The sequence below is a fragment of the Nansenia antarctica genome (genome assembly GCF_963989245.1).
Source record: "Nansenia antarctica genome assembly, chromosome: 5".
NCBI classification, from domain to species: domain Eukaryota; kingdom Metazoa; phylum Chordata; class Actinopteri; order Argentiniformes; family Microstomatidae; genus Nansenia; species Nansenia antarctica.
The window spans coordinates 11,093,514-11,111,013 of NC_137690.1; the positions used below are offsets into that span (position 1 = coordinate 11,093,514).

The 17,500-nt window shown below is 46.8% G+C and overlaps 1 long non-coding RNA gene across 1 annotated transcript in view; it reads left to right on the top strand.

The window, feature by feature from the left end:
* The first annotated feature begins 5,780 nt into the window (after window positions 1–5,780).
* LOC308157325 overlaps window positions 5,781–17,500 on the top strand; it is a 26,078-nt gene continuing 14,358 nt past the window's right edge. The window contains exons 1-2 of the long non-coding RNA XR_013937445.1: window positions 5,781–5,884; window positions 6,936–7,058. This is a non-coding gene — a long non-coding RNA (uncharacterized lncRNA). The remainder of the gene's footprint in view (window positions 5,885–6,935; window positions 7,059–17,500) is intronic.

The following is a 17,500-nucleotide window of genomic DNA, read 5'->3' on the forward strand; positions in this document are numbered from 1 at the left end:
GAATCATGAATAGGAATCTGATTGCACACCATGTCCTTCTTCCAATATATAGTTATCTACTTATGTCCGTGTGTTGAATGAAAAGCGAGACAGATAGCGTTAACTGACACAACCTCAACAAGATGTAGACTACTCTCTCTGCAAATCAAACTGTCTGTCAGATGGCCTCCACACATCCATCCATCCATCCATCCATCTGGATCAGATTATTGTGTGTGTGTGTGTGTGTGTGTGTGTGTGTGTGTGTGTGTGTGTGTGTGTGTGTGTGTGTGTGCGTGCGTGCGTGCTTGTGTGTGTCTCAACAGGGCCTTTGACTCTGCGCTATCTGACCAGTTAGGCAACCCTCTGGACCCTCTGGGACTGCACTCCAGAGTCAGACTGACTGTTCCGCTTGATTCTATAGATGATCTGTTCTCCTGACCTAACAGTCAGAGAGGGGGAACCAATTCTACTGACACTATCTATTGAATCAACTTTTTTGCTACCTGGCTCGAACCCTGGTAAAAACTAATCTGGGGAGATCCTCCTCTGGCTGAAGTACATATATTGCTATGTCCCTATGCTCCATACTTCTCCATACTACAATGGATAAAAAAACAACAACAACAAAAAACATTGGTGTAAGTGTGGGATCTCACACCAGACAGACAGAGAGAGAGACAGATAGATAGACAGACAGAGAGACAGTCAGACAGACAGACAGACAGACAGGCAGACAGGGGGTGTATTAAACATCTCGGTGGAGGAGTGCACAAGTACACAATCCAGTCAATCCTGTCTGTCTGTCTGCCTGCCATCCTGCCATCCTGCCCACCTGCCCACCTGCCTGCCTGTCTGCCTGTCTGTCTGCCTGTCTGTCTGTCTGTCTGTCTGACTGTCTCTCTGTCTATCTATCTGTCTGTCTGTCTGTCTGCCTGCCTGCGTTCCTGGCTCTCTGTCTGTCAGCCTGCCTGCCTGTCTTCCTGCTTGCCTGCTAGTAATAATATGACTGATAAACAACACATAATGCTAAATGGAGCTGAAACACAAACGCCTCAATCTGATAATTTACCCCAGCAGCCATGCAGGCTGTGCCTGAGGCTAGGGAGGAGAGGTGGAGGGGAGCGGGGCATCTAACTACAAAGGAAGGTACTGATGTTCACACATGTGTCTATGGGTGGTGGGGGTGAGACATGTCAGTCTCCATGGATTTGTGGGAGTTTGAGAAACTCCTGTTTTACAGGTCCTGCCTACAGGTCCGCCCAAGGGACAGATCTGAGCACACACACACACACACACACACACACACACACACACACACACACACATACATGCGCACCCACGCACGCACGCATGCACGCATGCACGCACACACCTGCCATATTAATGTCAGTAAAGGCATGTTCTATGCATCCTCAGGTGTGTCCCTGTCCCTGCTTCCCACACAGAGCATGTCGTATTAGTGCATCTATACACAGAATGACAGAGAAATAACGTCTAACTTCCCCATCTTAATGGATGACCCCCTAGATAAAATCTCCAATCTACAGTTCCCTTCTGCGCGTCACAAGCCCTGATCCTTCCCATTTGGAGACAGAGGTAAGAAAGAGAGAGAGAGAGAGAGAGAGAGAGAGAGAGAGAGATAGAGAGAGAGAGAGAGAAAAAAGAGAAAGAGAGAGATGGAGGGTGGAGACAAAATCTGAATCTTCACTCGGCTTGAGCGAACAATGTCGGGGCCAGTGGCAGCTGTACCCGTCCCAGTTTCCATGGCGACCCCAAGTGCCGTCAGGAGTGGTGACGCTACTGGGAGCACTGTGCCACTCCATGTGAACTGCACGTGCCAATAACCTGGCTGCCTCCTCGCCTCTCAGCACAGCTAGTGCGGCTATTCATAGCACTCAGCGGAGAGAATGAGAGAGAGAGAGAGAGAGAGAGAGAGAGAGAAAGAGGGGAGAGAGAGAGAGAGCCAGGTCTATGGGTACAGACAGACGCGGGCGCTGGGTGCTGGCGAAGGGCACTCTGGAGCCCTGTAGGGCCCTGTAGGGGTGGGGTGGTGAGGCAGTGGGCAGGTGTATGGATGGACACCGCGTGACAGGCCACTGCTGATCCCATTATCCTCTCTAATCCTGGTCCAGACTCTAGGACTGACACCTGGTCCCCTCAAAGCCCCAACGCAACAAGAGCCCTATGAGTGGTGCATGGTCCCGGGCACTTTATCAGGCATCGTATTCATGAAGACCTGAGGGATGAAATGTTGTTTTGTACTTTTGGAACAAATAAAACGTTGGTTCCATTGTATCAGACAAACACAATCGACACAGAGAAGTATTGAAATGATTGAAATGATTTGTTTTTACTGTTTGAACCCAGTCCTGTTAGTATTGACTTGGCAAGTTCTATAGGCCAGATGAGCACCACAAGGTCTCATGGCATGTGTCAGAGACAATATTAATGACTGGAATGTCATGCCTGTTTCTCACACAGTGGCAACCTGGTGAGCGTCTCCAAGAGCTTATGTCCATCTCAAATCAATAACCGCGGCGACCCCAAAACAAGCAAGAATTATGTTATTCAGCATATATAAAAGGGTGCCCACTCCTCTAAGCACAGCACAGTTCTGCCCAGTGTGGCATGGTCGGGGGGGAGGGGGGGGCGGGGGGGGGGGCAGGAGGTAGGAGGCGGGAGGGCAAGGCGTGAGTGCCTCCCTTTGTGAGTGATTGTTCAAACTCAATTGGCACTGCCGTAATGCTGTTTTGTCAGGGGGATCAGTGGAGAGAATAGAACGGGCTCTGAGGCGCAGAATGAGGCCTATTGTAGCCACAGGCCCTAGCCAGTGTGAGAAGCCATTGTCGGGCCAGGGAAAGGGAACACACAGAGAGTTGCTGAGTGAAATCGATCTGGGGGGGGATTAGGACCCCCCTTTTCATGTGTGTGTGGCAGGGTCCACCACCACTCGCTTTGTTGAATTTCAGCCGACGCAGGCCTTTCCCTTTCCCACCCCGCGGATCAGCAGTTTGCCCCCTGCAGAGGAGAGAGAGGGGCAGTGGGGTGGTGCCGTGTGGAGTTCCCCATTGTGCCCCCTTTTGTGCCCGGGCACATCAATGGTGGTGCTGGGTAGAAGCCCTGGGCAATGGGAAAGTGCTAGACGAGACACATTGACTCTATGCTCCTGTGCACCTGTGTGTGTGTGTGTGTGTGTGTGTGTGTGTGTGTGTGTGTGTGTGTGTGTGTGTGTGTGTGTGTGCGTGCGTGCGTGCCTGTCTGTCTGTCTGTCTGTCTGTGTGCGTGCGTGTGTGTGTCTGTGTGGCTGAGTGGTATGAAGGAGAGGGAGGACAAAGAAGATGATGAGTTTCAACAAGCATAGATGTGGTTTAAACTGGACAGACCTCACATGACCTTTATGTGTTGTTATGTCACAAATAAGATCATTTGAGTGGATTCGACAGGATTCAAACCCAGATATCTCAAGTGCCACCACACCACATTAGCCCGCTAAGCTTTAGGCTGTATAGGTTACTCCTCTCTGAGATGTGGTTCTGAACCACCTCTATAACAAATGCAAGAACGAATGTCTCACAACACGTTCAAATAGCAACCAAAGCTCGATGCACCACCACTGGTGAGTAATAATGAATAGGTCAACAGCCCAGAACCTATGTGGCCTGTGTGTATGTATGTGTGTGTGTGTGTGTGTGTGTGTGTGTGCGTGTGTGCGTGCGTGCGTTCATGCGTGCAAGTGTGTGTGTGTGTGTGTATGCACGTGTGCATGCGTGTGTGTGTGGTCTGTGTTGTTAAGGGCCCTTGATGCACTGTAACAGAGATGTGAGCATTCTGAGCAAGCCTGGACATGTCTCTGCCTACAGAGAACATATGGTTGAGTGAAGAAGACGAAGAGAGGCAGAAGACAAGGGCTGTAATCTCAATAGTTTTAACTTACGTTATTTCCTTCAAACCCTCTCCTTCATCACTGATTTGTCAGGTTGTGGTACACCTATCTAGTGTGGCATGGTTACCTATCATCAGTGGTAACTAAAGAAAGAATGCAAGGACAGGAAGTTGGTTTATTGGAATTTATTGAGTAAAAAAAAAAAAAAATAACATTGTCCAGCTTAGAATAAGTCATTCTCTACTCCCACCCTGACAAAAATCATTTTAAAAAATGTTTTATTCTAACATATCGTTGTCATTATAGGCTACTGTCATGTGACTGACATAATTGTGCTAACCCAGGAACTGAACCCTAACCCAGGAACTGAAAAAAATAAAAAGATGTGTGCTTATAGATTATAGTTTATCGACACATAATGTCATGTGTAATGTATGCTTACAGAGTTCATGTAACCATCATCAACACACCTGACCTGTCCTGACCTGTTATTAGATATCATCAGGTGTTATATGTCTTGTGATTAAACTGTTGTAAACGGATTCATGAACACGTCATGCCATTGTTATTACATTGTTATTGCCATTACATTATTATTACACTCTAAAAACTAATCAGGTCTGTCACAGACATCTCTTGTCTTTTATCTGTGGCATCCCGATTTGTATGTATACATCGCATGTGAGTAGGAAAGACTAGCAACACACATCCACCCTGTCATGAGCTGTATGGATGCTCGATTCCCCCTGAGGTGACGATGGGAGGGGACACCTGACAGGCAGCGCTCTTTGTAGAATACAGTGACAGCCTCATATGCTGCACCTGTGGGTGGAACCCAACAGGGTGCCAACCTACTCAAAATCACTGTATTTTTAGCTTGACATTTTCAAATAATTAGTGTCATCATGCCTAAGTGTAAAGATAACAACAGGGGACTGAATTTAAATGAGATTAACACTGTACAGGCGTGGGTTTGTAGACGCACACCAGGTGTACACACATGTGGAGGACACACGCACGCACGCACGCACACACACACACACACACACACACACACACACACACACACACACACACACACACACACACACCGCCTGCCTGCCCTCAAACACACACACACACACACACACACACACACACACACACACACACACACACACACACACAGAGAAGTGCAGAGTAAGGGTCATGATTCAAGGATTGAGCATAGGAGGAGACAGTACCAGCAGACACTTGAGTCGGTCAAATCTTCCACAACTTAATTTCAGAAGATACAGTATCTATCTGTGGCCAAATATCAAACTGTATATGTCACACACTGTATATTATTAATCTGCCATTGCAGGCAGAAGAGGGATACATATTTAGCAACTATATTATGTTTGATCTAGCATATAGTCCGATTATAAATAATATCTTGACGACGTTCATTTAGTTCAGGTTTCATTTCCCCTCTCTCTCCCTAACAACCAACCCAAAATGACCTCACAACCAAACTCAACCTCACCTCCACCCGTCGTGACGTTAGAATTATAAGGTTCTATCTCCATTTTTGTCAAAATTGAGTTTTTTGCATAATCTGCTCCATTCGGTGTTTATTAATGCCTGTGTGGTGTTATTTTTAAAATGTTGACATTTTTGAGTTAGTAATTCATAAAATACAAAGGTTCCATCTCACAAAACATAATGGAATGTAAAAACTTTGACGCTCAATATCTCTGAACTACCCTAAACGGAGATAGAACCTTATAACTCTAACGTCACGGGCTGGCACTCTTTACTTTATGAATGGATGGGGTGTGGCGGTGGCGTTTGAGTGACTGGCGATGGGCTGTCTGTCGTCACGGAGCTGTTCGCTGATAGGCACTGGCGTTGATCACTGGCTGCTGCCTGCAGGACTGGACTTGGACTCGGAGCGCAACTGGCCTCCGCCGCCACCGCGTGTGACAACAACAGAGAGACAGAGAGACAGAGCAGCGACACCAGGGACAGAGAGGGGTGAACTTCGGGCGGATTTCGGTGAGGCTTTATTTAGTGCAGTCTCGCAATGCATGCACTACACGCGTTCCAGGGTTGGGATTGAAACAAGGGGTGCGGTGAAACAAAGGAATGTAAAAACTATCAGATTTAAAATAAAAAATAAAATAAAATAAAAAAGCTTTATATTATACGTTGTGTCTAACACGTTTTGTCGAGTCAAATCCATAACCCATATATATATATATATTTTTAAAACAATAAAATAATACTTCTACGTATATGCTTCTTACCGTATGGGTAAGGTTGGAGAGTCAAATCAAGAATGTGCGATAGATTACCCGCTACTATGAATTGTATATTAGCCTATTATGCCACGTTTTCAGCCGAGAGAAAGACACACTACTACAGACAAAGAAAGTCGAGCGCAAAGCCTCTCCTCAAAAAGCGCCTTTAGGTGTGACAGTCAGAAACAACAAAAGGACGTGGAAACTCGCATCAGCACCAGCGAACAACACCCAGACAGACAGACGCACAGCAGCCAGACCCGCAACGAGACATGACGTTAGAATTATAAGGTTCTATCTCCATTTTTGTCAAAATTGAGTTTTTTACATAATCTGATCCATTAGGTGTTTATTAATGCCTGTGTGGTGTTATTTTTAAAATGTTTACATTTTTGAGTTAGTAATTCATATAATACAAAGGTTCCATCTCACAAAACATAATGGAATGTAAAAACTTTGACGCTCAATATCTCTGAACTGCCCTAAACGGAGATAGAACCGTATCATTCTAAGCTCACGAAGACTGTGCAGCTTTTGCAATATGCAGTAGGTTAGTTACACTACAATGTCATTATTACATTCCTTCTGGCGTGTGTGCAGTCGGGATTTGAGAGTGTTTCAGTTCGCTGCTGTTCGCAACAAAACGACTCTAAAAGCCAGGGCGATTTATTTATAGTCGCCAAAGTATCACTCAAAAAAACAAAACAAACTAAAAAAATAAATAAATGCTATCTGCTGAAATCGAATTGTCTTAGTAGTGGAGTCAGTGCACGAAAATAGTGAATGCAAATGTTTATGCCTTGCAGACAGTTCAATGGGAAGAGAAATAGAGACGAGCGCTGTCCAAAAGAACTGAGGAGGAAAGAAGCGGAGAGGAGAGGACAACGCGAAGTCACCGAAAAGATTCCAGAGGTGAACCGCAATTGAAGGTAAGCCGAAGCCCCCCAAAATGGATTATTTACTCTCCCGTGTTTACATGATTTAGCTTTTTTTTTATCCTGCCAAAAAATCTCGAAAACGAAACAGCACCAACTTGTCTCCACGTGGAATTGGTTGCATAAGGGTCAAGCAAGTTTTACTTATTACTTTTTGCCATTACGCTTAATGTCCTAAAAATATCACGGAACATAGGCTACACTATATTGTTTTTGATTGAATATTACAATTCGTTTGTTTTATTCTCCTGTCATGAGTGGTAAAACGCCTATTCAATATTCGGAGCCCCCTGTCCCCAACCCAAGTTCTTTGAGCTGTTAGTCGTGACGTTAGAATTATAAGGTTCTATCTCCATTTTTGTCAAAATTGAGTTGTTTACATAATCTGATCCATTAGGTGTTTATTAACGCCTGTGTGGTGTTATTTTTAAAATGTTGACATTTTTGAGTTAGTAATTCATAAAATACAAAGGTTCCATCTCACAAAACATAATGGAATGTAAAAACTTTGACGCTCAATATCTCTGAACTGCCCTAAACGGAGATAGAACCTTATAATTCTAAGCTCACGACTTGTCGTTGCTAAGATTGTCTATAACGATCCGTGCAAGCTCAGTTGTGAACCATCAGGCTACGACTGTCACAATAATGATCATGTGATAAATAAAAGCATAGACAACTGTGTAAACCTGAACTTGAAATATTGACAATTACTCTCTTAAAAGCTACGTAGCCTGTGATTGCCCGCACCTTGCCCACGTTCAACTTTCTACTTTCCCCTAGAAACATCATAACGTGATTTGAGATGACTGTATAACCTGACTTCCCAACGTCCTTACACAATTGGCCTGTCTGACTTTGATATAAACGCATGAACTTGACAACCTCAGTTTCCTCTCACTGTACCTGCTATCAGATGGTTGATTGCAAGTAAATCCACACAAGTTGTCATCTGAGAACTTACGTCATCGGCAGAACGACCGCAGTTCATTCTTACCCCGCTGTCTTTCACGCTCACTGTCAAGGCAAAACCAAGATAGCATAGGCATAGAAATGAAGAAAAAAAAAAACGTCTGCCTCTGACTATTGACCAACCTCTATGTCTTTTTCTGTATCTCTCTATACGTTTTCGAATTTCTTTCCTTTTCAACGTGTCTTTCTTTCTCAGAGCTTTTCTACTCTGTGAGATTTGAATGGTGGGTGTGGGCAGATGGAATGGTTCTGATACAGTGTTGACACCAGCAGCTCTGTTCTGTTTTTCTATCAGCTGTGGAATTTGAACCATTCTTCCTTGGGTGAGGTTCCATCCTGATCCATGGAATATGCTAGTCTCTCTGGAGGGGGTTTGGGGAGAGAACTGTGTATTGGCAACTGGTGCTTTCCAGTGAGGCACACCAAACATTCCAGGCTGCTGGATGGCGGGTTAGCGGGCCAGCTCTGCGCAGCTGGGAGCCATATAAGACGCTGTGTCTTTGTGTGTTGTGCAATATCACACACACACACACACACACACACACACACACACACACTCACACACACACACACACACTCACGCACACACACACACACACACACACACACACACACACACACACACACACACACACAGAACCTCCATCCAACCCCCACCTCCACTCAACTCTGCATACCCCGACTCAAGCTACACATGGGGCTGGAGGCCGTGTAGAGGGTTGTGTGCACTTTATCTGTGAGTGCGTTTGTGTGTGTATGTGTGTGTGTGTGTGTGTTTCATAAGACTGAGCAAGAATGGCAATCACAAGACAAAGGAGCACATGCACACACACACACACACACACACACACATGCGCGCGCCCGCGCACACACACACACACACACACACACAGAAAGATACACCGAACAAAAGTGTGTTCTTCTCACTAAGCCACATGATGTGCTATGTAATGCTGTTTCAGAGAGACAGAGGAAGAGAGAGTGAGGCTGGGAGAGAGGGAACAGAGAAGCAAGCGATTGTGAGAGGGATGGCAATCGTACAGTTTCTCTTTCTTTCCTTCTTCATTTTCTCTCTCCTTTTTGGCCGCCACTTTGGTTGTTTTTTAAACAGGGTGTCCGTGTGCAAAGAATGTGTTGTGCAGGAGCAGAGGGGAGCAGAGAGAGGGGAACGGGGAGAGTGGAGAGAGGGAGAGTGAAGAGAGGGAGAGCGTAGAGAGGAGAGCTGGGGCTGGGACAGTGAGGGACGCCCCAGAGAGGAGGAGGAAAGGAAAGGAGGAGCGCAGATCCTGAGGAAAGGGGACACGTGGGGGGTTTGGGCCTGAGAGGAACTCAGCTAGGGGAGCTATACAACTGTATAGAGAGTGAGGCACAGAGGGATAGACAGAGGGATATAGAGAGAAAGAAAGAGAGAGAGAGAGAGAGAGAGAGAGAGAGAGAGGGAGAAATACATAAAGAAAGAAAGAAATCTCCTTGTAATCTCCTTGTCATGCCTATATGGTTATGTATAGTTTGCTGCCGTAACTTTGTAGATCATATCACCCTCAGCTCTTCAGGCAGAGTTCCCTTATGGGGATCTTTTGATCATCTGCCTTGGGTAAAATAATGTCGTTAGTCGGTTACTGTGTCTAATAAGTCTCATAAGAGCCGACTGGAACACGTCACATCACATCACATGTGCAAACTAATGTCATTATGGAGCTGCCAAACATCCCAGATATCGAAGGACAATTAAGCCTTAAGTCCTTCAATAATAAAATGAAAAAACCTGTTTAGGAATTATATGTTTCTATTTTTACAGTCCACACACCTAAATGCATCTGGCCATGTCTACGTATGTAAAAAATAAAACACGCACGCACGCACTCACACACACACACACACACACACACACACACACACACACACACACACACAATGGGAATTTGTTTTGTTGTTTACACGTGTGCGAGGCTGATGAGAGACGGAGACGTGTGGATATAGAGGTGTTGTGTTGTGAGTGAAGACAGGACAGGAGACAGGACAGGACAGGACAGGACAGGACAGGTCAGGACAGGACAAGACAGGACAGGACAAGACAGGACAGGACAGGACAGGACAGGACAGGACAGGACAGGACAGGACAGGACAAGACAGGACAGGACAAGACAGGACAGGACAGGACAGGACAGGACAGGACAAGACAGGACAGGACAGGACAGGACAGGACAGGACAAGACAAGACAGGACAGGACAGGACAAGACAGGTCAGGACAGGACAAGACAGGTCAGGACAGGACAAGACAGGACAGGACAGGACAGGACAGGACAGGACAGGACAGGACAGGACAGGACAGGACAGGACAGGACAGGACAGGACAGGACAGGACAGGACAGGACAGGACAGGACAGGACAGGACAGGACAGGACAAGATAAGACAGGACCGGAGAGGAAATGGGGTTAGTCCAGATAAGCCATGCTAGTGGACCCAATGGGTGGTACCCTCTCCTTCTGCCTCTCTGCCCCACTCTGAGAGCCCTGAGCAAGGCCCAGGCCAGGCGCTGAAAGGGCATCCTGTCTGGAGGTGACTGTGTGTGAGTGCAGATCGGACTGCTCCCTGTTGCACAACCTCCTATTGACAGACTATGGGGAAATGAACTCAGAGCTTCTAGGCCAAAGGTCCTGCATCGCTAAAATGTATCTTTCTTCTTATATGAGGATTTTGACTTCCCACACTTGGTTGATAAAAGCCATGTAACAGTTGTGAGTGACTTCAGCCGGAGCTTTCAAGGCCATAGCTTGGCAGTGGTTACATCTGTGTAGCAGAGATGGTGGAACTACTCTTCCCTAATCAGTAACCTTGCTTAAGACCTTGCTAGTTCCGCTTAGACTTTAGCTTAGTTGGCTAAGATGCATGTCTTCCACCCTGGTGACCTAGGTTTGAATCCTGTTTGGTCACATTCAAATCAGAAGTCTGTATCTTCTGTTTACAGTTGATCATAATGCAAACAGTCACAAGGCTCTCATGCTGCAAACACCCGGATTCTAACAAACTGGTTAAAAAAAAAAAACGCTTTTTCTCCATTGCATAGCTTCAAATGGCAGACAGCCCCAGGCCTAAAGTGGGGTTAGAGTCAGGGTCAGTGTGAGGTTCAGCTTGCGTTCCTTCCAGCATTAGGTGTATTGGAAACAAACATTCACAAAACACACACACATACACACACATACACACACACACACACACACACACACACACACACACACGTATGTACGCACGCTCACATACACAGAGACACAGTGCAGTTTGATCTCACATAAAAGAGTCGATATTGGTGTCGGAAACAGAAACACATTGGATTTCATATGTTTTGCCACAAGCCTTCCTGAGCTGTCTGAATCTGCAGTGAGCGGGTGTGGCAGGACAAACAGGACTTGGACTGCTTGGCAGTGATGTACACCCCACTGACAGAGTCAAGGATTAGCATGGGACTCTTGGCTTTACCCTCCTCTCTATGTGTGTGTGTGTGTGTGTGTGTGTGTGTGTGTGTGTGTGTGTGTGTGTGTGTGTGTGTGTGTGTGTGTGTGTGCGTGTGTGTGTGTGTGTGTGTGTGTTTGTGTGTGTGTGTGTTTGTGTGGGTGTGTTTGTGTGTGTGTGTGTGTGGGTGTGCATGCGTGCATGCGTGTGTTTGTGTGTGTTATGGTGTGTATGTGTGTGTGTGTATATTGTAGGGTGTGTATGTGGATGTAGGGTGTGTATTGTGTAGTCTGAGATTTGTGGCAACTGGTGAAAGAGGGAACCGACCAAATGTAGAGACCTTTATTCTGAAAAAGGTAAATAAATTTAAATTTTTTCAGAAAGAAACCCGACTTGTTCCCTCTTTCACCAGCTGCTGTCACAGTTTATGTGGAGTGCCTCTCTCTTCAGCATCTGTTGCTCTCATCATATTTGTGGTGGAAAGCAGATCCTCCTGTGTGAAATGGCAGCTGAGTCATATGGCAGGGGGTAAGCTGTGTGTGTGTGTGTGTGTGTGTGTGTGTGTGTGTGTGTGTGTGTGTGTGTGTGTGTGTGTTTGTGTGTTTGTGTGTTTGTTTGTGAGAGTTTTGGCTTAGAGGACATGGGTAGTTGACCAATTCCACCCCACCCCTATTTGGACAGTCAATATCAGTCAGCCTCTGGATGACATAGCAGTCCTGTCTGTCTGCCTGTCTGCCTGTCTGTCTGTCTGCCTGCCTGTCTGTCTGTCTGTCTGTCTGTCAGTATTATATGTTCCACAGATACTACAGTGTTCTGTAGTGTCTCTCCACAGAGCTTCCTTCCTGCCTGCCAGCCTTTAATAACTTCTCACATCACATAGTCCTCCACTGGGGTGTGTGGGTTTCATTAAATCAGAATTAAGAAACCCCATTAGCACCTCCGTTGCCAGCGGTGCTGTTTGTGTGTTTGTGTGTGTGTGTGTGTGTGTGTGTGTGTGTGTTTGTGTGTGTGTGTGTGTGTGTGTGTGTATGTGATTGAGAGAGGAGTGTGAATAACAAAGGGAGGAATACATTTCATTGTACAGCACCAAACTGTTCCTCTTTTTCTCTTTTTCCAAAGCCACTGTGACTCTCATTTTCAGTGTATGACCGCAGTGCCTGATGCCCGTAGGTGCCAGTGCAGTGTCCTTGGTAGTGTTCTAGTTGGCTGTGGTGGGCACTGGGCACCTCATAGGGCCCTTCCACACTCAGGAAGCCGTTCACACTCATTCTCCTGACACAGTGGTCTGCTCGAGCCTCTCCTTTTTAAGACACCAACATCATAACAGTGTTTGACAGTCAAGAGGGTGGCAATTACAACCAACCAGCATTGACAAGAGACACACACGCACGCGCACACACACACACACACACACACACACACACACACACACACACACACACACACACACACATCCTTAGTCAGAACTGGAGGCTTACATCTAATCACTGGGATAGAGGCAACACCGAAGGGTGTAATTCCTGTAGAGCAGCGTCAGACCAGTTTGCTTATTTGTCCACAAAGAGGCCACAGGTTTGTACGGCGAGGCCTGGGGCAGCGTGAATGACACAATGAATGAGTCAGAGAGACCTGAACCACAGGTTGCTTAATGATGGCTTGAAGAAGACTTGAAGCATACCACATATGAATGCATAGAATGCATTGTTTCATATCTAGGTGGCCCAGTGTGGGGGATTAGACTGTGTGTAGACCTACTGTAGCCTTTGTCATCCCACTATAATGGTGGGAGTGTGCTGAGGTCTGTCTCTGTCTTTGCGGTCCACCCACTCCTCTGACACAAGGCTAGCCCATACTGGCAGGCAGGGCCGCTGCTGTGTTATCTCAGTGTTACCATTGAGAAATGTCAAGGATGGCTGTGGATACAATACAACACAATGTCAGGTTTTGTCGAGAGGGATGTTTCTCTTGTGTATGTCGTACCAGGAATAGGTATGACACGACTCATAGTGATACAAGTCACACTGGTAGGTGTGACTCCAGCGGAGTGAGTTCCTTCAGAGGAAATGCTAATGATCCCCATACAGGGTATAACGAGATATACGTTTATTGATCCCCGGGGGGGAAATGTTTTGCTCACGCCCCCACCGCCCCCCCCCCCCCCCCCTCACTAGACAGCAGACACAGCACAGCACACTCCTGGGGAGAGCAGAGCTCTAGACTCTGGGCACAGGGTCACCCCCCTGCCAGGTGCCTCTGGAGCAGTTAGGGGTTAAGAGCCTTGCTCAAGGGCACAGCAGCAGTGGTGGTAGGATACCTTCGATATGATGCCAGCAACCCTCCAGTCGCCAGCTCACATCCGGCTCCCTCCTGGGGTGGTGATCGAACCAGCGACCTTCTGTTTGCTGGCCGGCCTATTTAACCTCTAGGCTACTTGCCGCCCCATAACTGCGATATTCACTATGCAAGTTTGTGCCTCTTTTCCAATTGAAAATAACACAACGATAACAAAAACAAAGATATAACATCCATTAACACATTAACAAAGATATAACATCACACTCACTGACATCATTTAGACTTAAATGACATGTTTATACCATGTCATAATCTTTCTTCTACTTCATTATTATTCTTTTTTTTGAAGGGTAATAAACCTTGCATTTTGGTGCAAACTCTCTGCATGTCTATAAATATCTCTTAAATATGGCCCTTAGTATCCATGCCTTCCATCAGATTCTTTTAGCCATAGTGCACTTAAGAGTTTGTCCTTGTGTGTGCAGCTTTGATGCGGTCAATGACATGTGGCCACAGTGTGTGGTGACTGTTGGTAGTCCATTGAGAGCAGCAGGCGACCAAAATAACTGGACACCAGTATAGATTTTTCCATCTCTCTCTTTTTTTGGAGTGCCTAATCTGACTGTGTGTGCCAGACGAGACAGACTGAAAATGAACGAGATGGAGCTGTCTGTATTTTTCTGCTTGTATCTTTCCATTGTGTGTGTGTGTGTGTGTGTGTGTGTGTGTGTGTGAGTGTGTATGCGTGTGCTTATGCGTGTGCATAATGCGTGTGCATGTGCATGTGTGTGCGTGTGTGTGTCTGTCTATACAACATGAGGAACATACTAACAGAGCTGCAGTAACAGACAAACAGCAGACCGGCTATTTCTAGTAATCACAACAAAGGTCCTTCCTGTTTGCAGGAGAGAGGGGTCTCAGTCAATTTTGGAATACGGGATTCATCCTGGTTAATGTCCCCATCTCCCCCCCCCCCCCCCCCCCCCACACACACTCTCTCTCTCTCTCTCTCTCTCTCTCTCTCTCTCTCTCTCTGGTGCCCCCATCCCCTCCTCTCCCCCTGTGTTGTCTGAAAAGCCCCAGTGTGTAAGGCCTGGCTCTGAGAGTGTGTATAGTACAGAGTGATCTGGACTTTGCTGCAGCCCTCCACCATGCAGGCTGAAGTCCAGAGGTGTTTGCCTTGGCACCAGAGCGTGTTTGATCAGGCTGTTTTCTGTAAAAGCGACCACTGTTTCTGCCAAACTGCTCCCCCTCTTCACTTACCCACAGCCTCTCTATCTTTCTCTGTCTCCCTCCCTCCCTCCCTCCCTCCCTTTCCATCCCCCCTCTCTAACACTCGCTCCTCATCCACATTTCTCTCTCTTTAAAAAAGAAAAAAGGAAAAAACAAACTCACTTCTTATCTTTGTCAGTCTGTCTTTCTCTCTTAACTCTGAATGTGGCTGAGATATACTATATCATACAGATCTATGTCAGGGAGTGATATTCAACATCTATTGAACACTCTCCTCTAAAGGCTCTTCATTTCTCCTCTCCATCCTTCAGATGAGACCTTAAACCAAGGTTGTGACTCCAGAGTCATTATACAGTTGATCCCATGGCACTTATCACAAGAGGAGCCATGTTAAACACTTGTGTCCTGGCTAAATTCCCAATCCGCCGTCCATTCCTCCAAGGCCACCTAACCACCCCTGATTCCGAATTGGCATGATTCTCTCCTTACCTAGCCACTGACAGCTGATGTGTGGTGAGCTTTCTGGTGCACAAGAGCTGCCGTGACATCACCCAAGTGGGTGTTGCACATTGGTAGTGATGACGTGAGTTCTCCCCCTTACAATACAAAGCGATTTGGGTGTCTTGAAAGGCGTCTCTATAAATCCAATCAATTAAATGATGAATTATTCTTAAATCATCCTCAGTACCTATTCACAATCATGTCATCAAACTACACAGCATTCTAGTGATTATTTATTAGAAGCAATGCACAAATCAGGCGACGCTAATTGTTCTTTTGCATTGTCCTCGGTGTGTCAGATGACATGTATAGTGATATGGGATATGGGTGCTACATTCACCCCCTCCTCTCTCCCACCCTTGTCTCTCTTGTTGCCTCATCTCAACCCCTGCCCAGGGTTTGTGCTGACACGTCCTCGGTAAAGTGCGAGGAGCGCTGCGGATCTGTCAGAGGTCCAGACGTGTTAAGAACATTCCAACAATCCCACAAGTAGCACAGGGGTGCAAATGCTTCGTAAACGCGTGGTGGAAAAGGCCCAGTGGAAAGATTTAGGACCCTAAAGATGCCGAGTCCTGAGTGGGGACTTTTCATCCAAGATGCCCTCTAATCTATTAGTCTTCATCTAGGTCCAGGGAATCTGGCTACAAGGGGCTTTACACACTACAGGGCCCGACCATAACCACTTGCTTGTGACTTTCTTTTATCATTGTCCTTTCCAGTGCTGGTTCAGCGTTGTCCTTTTCTCAGGGCAGCTCAGTTTGGCTCAGTAGTGTGTAGAAGAGTTTAGGGTTAGTGTCAGACAGACACTGTCTGTTGGCCTGTACCTAGATGACAGGATTGTCAGGGTCAAAGCCTTGTTGATCCCCGGTGACGGATCGGCTAAAGGACGTACTAAAGAAGGCTGAAGTTAATTTAATTTCATGCTTATGTGTGTGTGTGTGTGTGTGTGAGTGTATGTGTGTGTGTGTGTGTGTGTGTGTGTGTGTGTGTGTGTGTGTGTGTGTGTGACGTGTGTGTGTCTATGCCAGGTGCAGAGGGACAGAGGCAGATCCCTGTACTCTGTATTTGGCCCGGGCCCATTCATTCTCTATGGGGTAATTAGGACCCTAGAACGGCCGCTGAGTAGAGCCTTAATGAGATTAGCCCCGCCAGTTGACAGGGCCGTGTTTTAAGGAGCACCTCTGCTGACTTGCGTGTCCATAACCCCACTGAGAGGAGAGGTGTGTATGTGTGTGTGTGTGTGTGGGGGGGGGGGGGGGGTGAGGGTTGTGTGTCTGAACATGAAACAGATAAAGGCCATCCACATACATGGCTTTGTGCAGTTTGCCTCCATCAAAGCAGATTTGTGCCACTCAAGAATTCAGAGCATTCTCTGTATCCCCGCTTCCCCACACATCCCCCCAACCTCCCCCTCCATTGTCTTTCTTTGTGAGTTAGCTCACCGTCGTCTTGCGGTGACTGCAGCGAGCTGCGTTGAGCTCATGGGTATGGCATTTAAATGCCGAAAAACAAAACAGTAGTTTAGCAAGCAAACAAACAATCACTGACAGGAATTTCTCGCCTGGGTGTCAGCTTCAGCGCTGTTAGGTGTTTCACAGGGTGCAGCTGGCATCTGAGTTAAGCATGTGCCCTCCCTTGAGGGCGACAAAGCCCAGGGAGTGAGGGGGGGGGCAAGGGTCGAGTTGAGCTGGCAGGCGGGGAGGCTGGTAAGGGCATAAAGATGCCACATTACTGTAAATGGGCAACGCCCGTGTGTGGATGCTTGTGTGTGTGTGTGTGTGTGTGTGTGTGTGTGTGTGTGTGTGTGTGTGTGTGTGTGTGTCTGTGGAGAAACTTCATGAAAGGCCTGGCTTACCTCACAGAGGCAGAAGGCTAGTTGAACACAAACATCCCTCCCCTCCCCCCTCGACCCTTTCAACCACTTGACATTCCCCACATACCCCCCCCCCCATCATAACCTCACAGATAACTCTGACCCTAGAC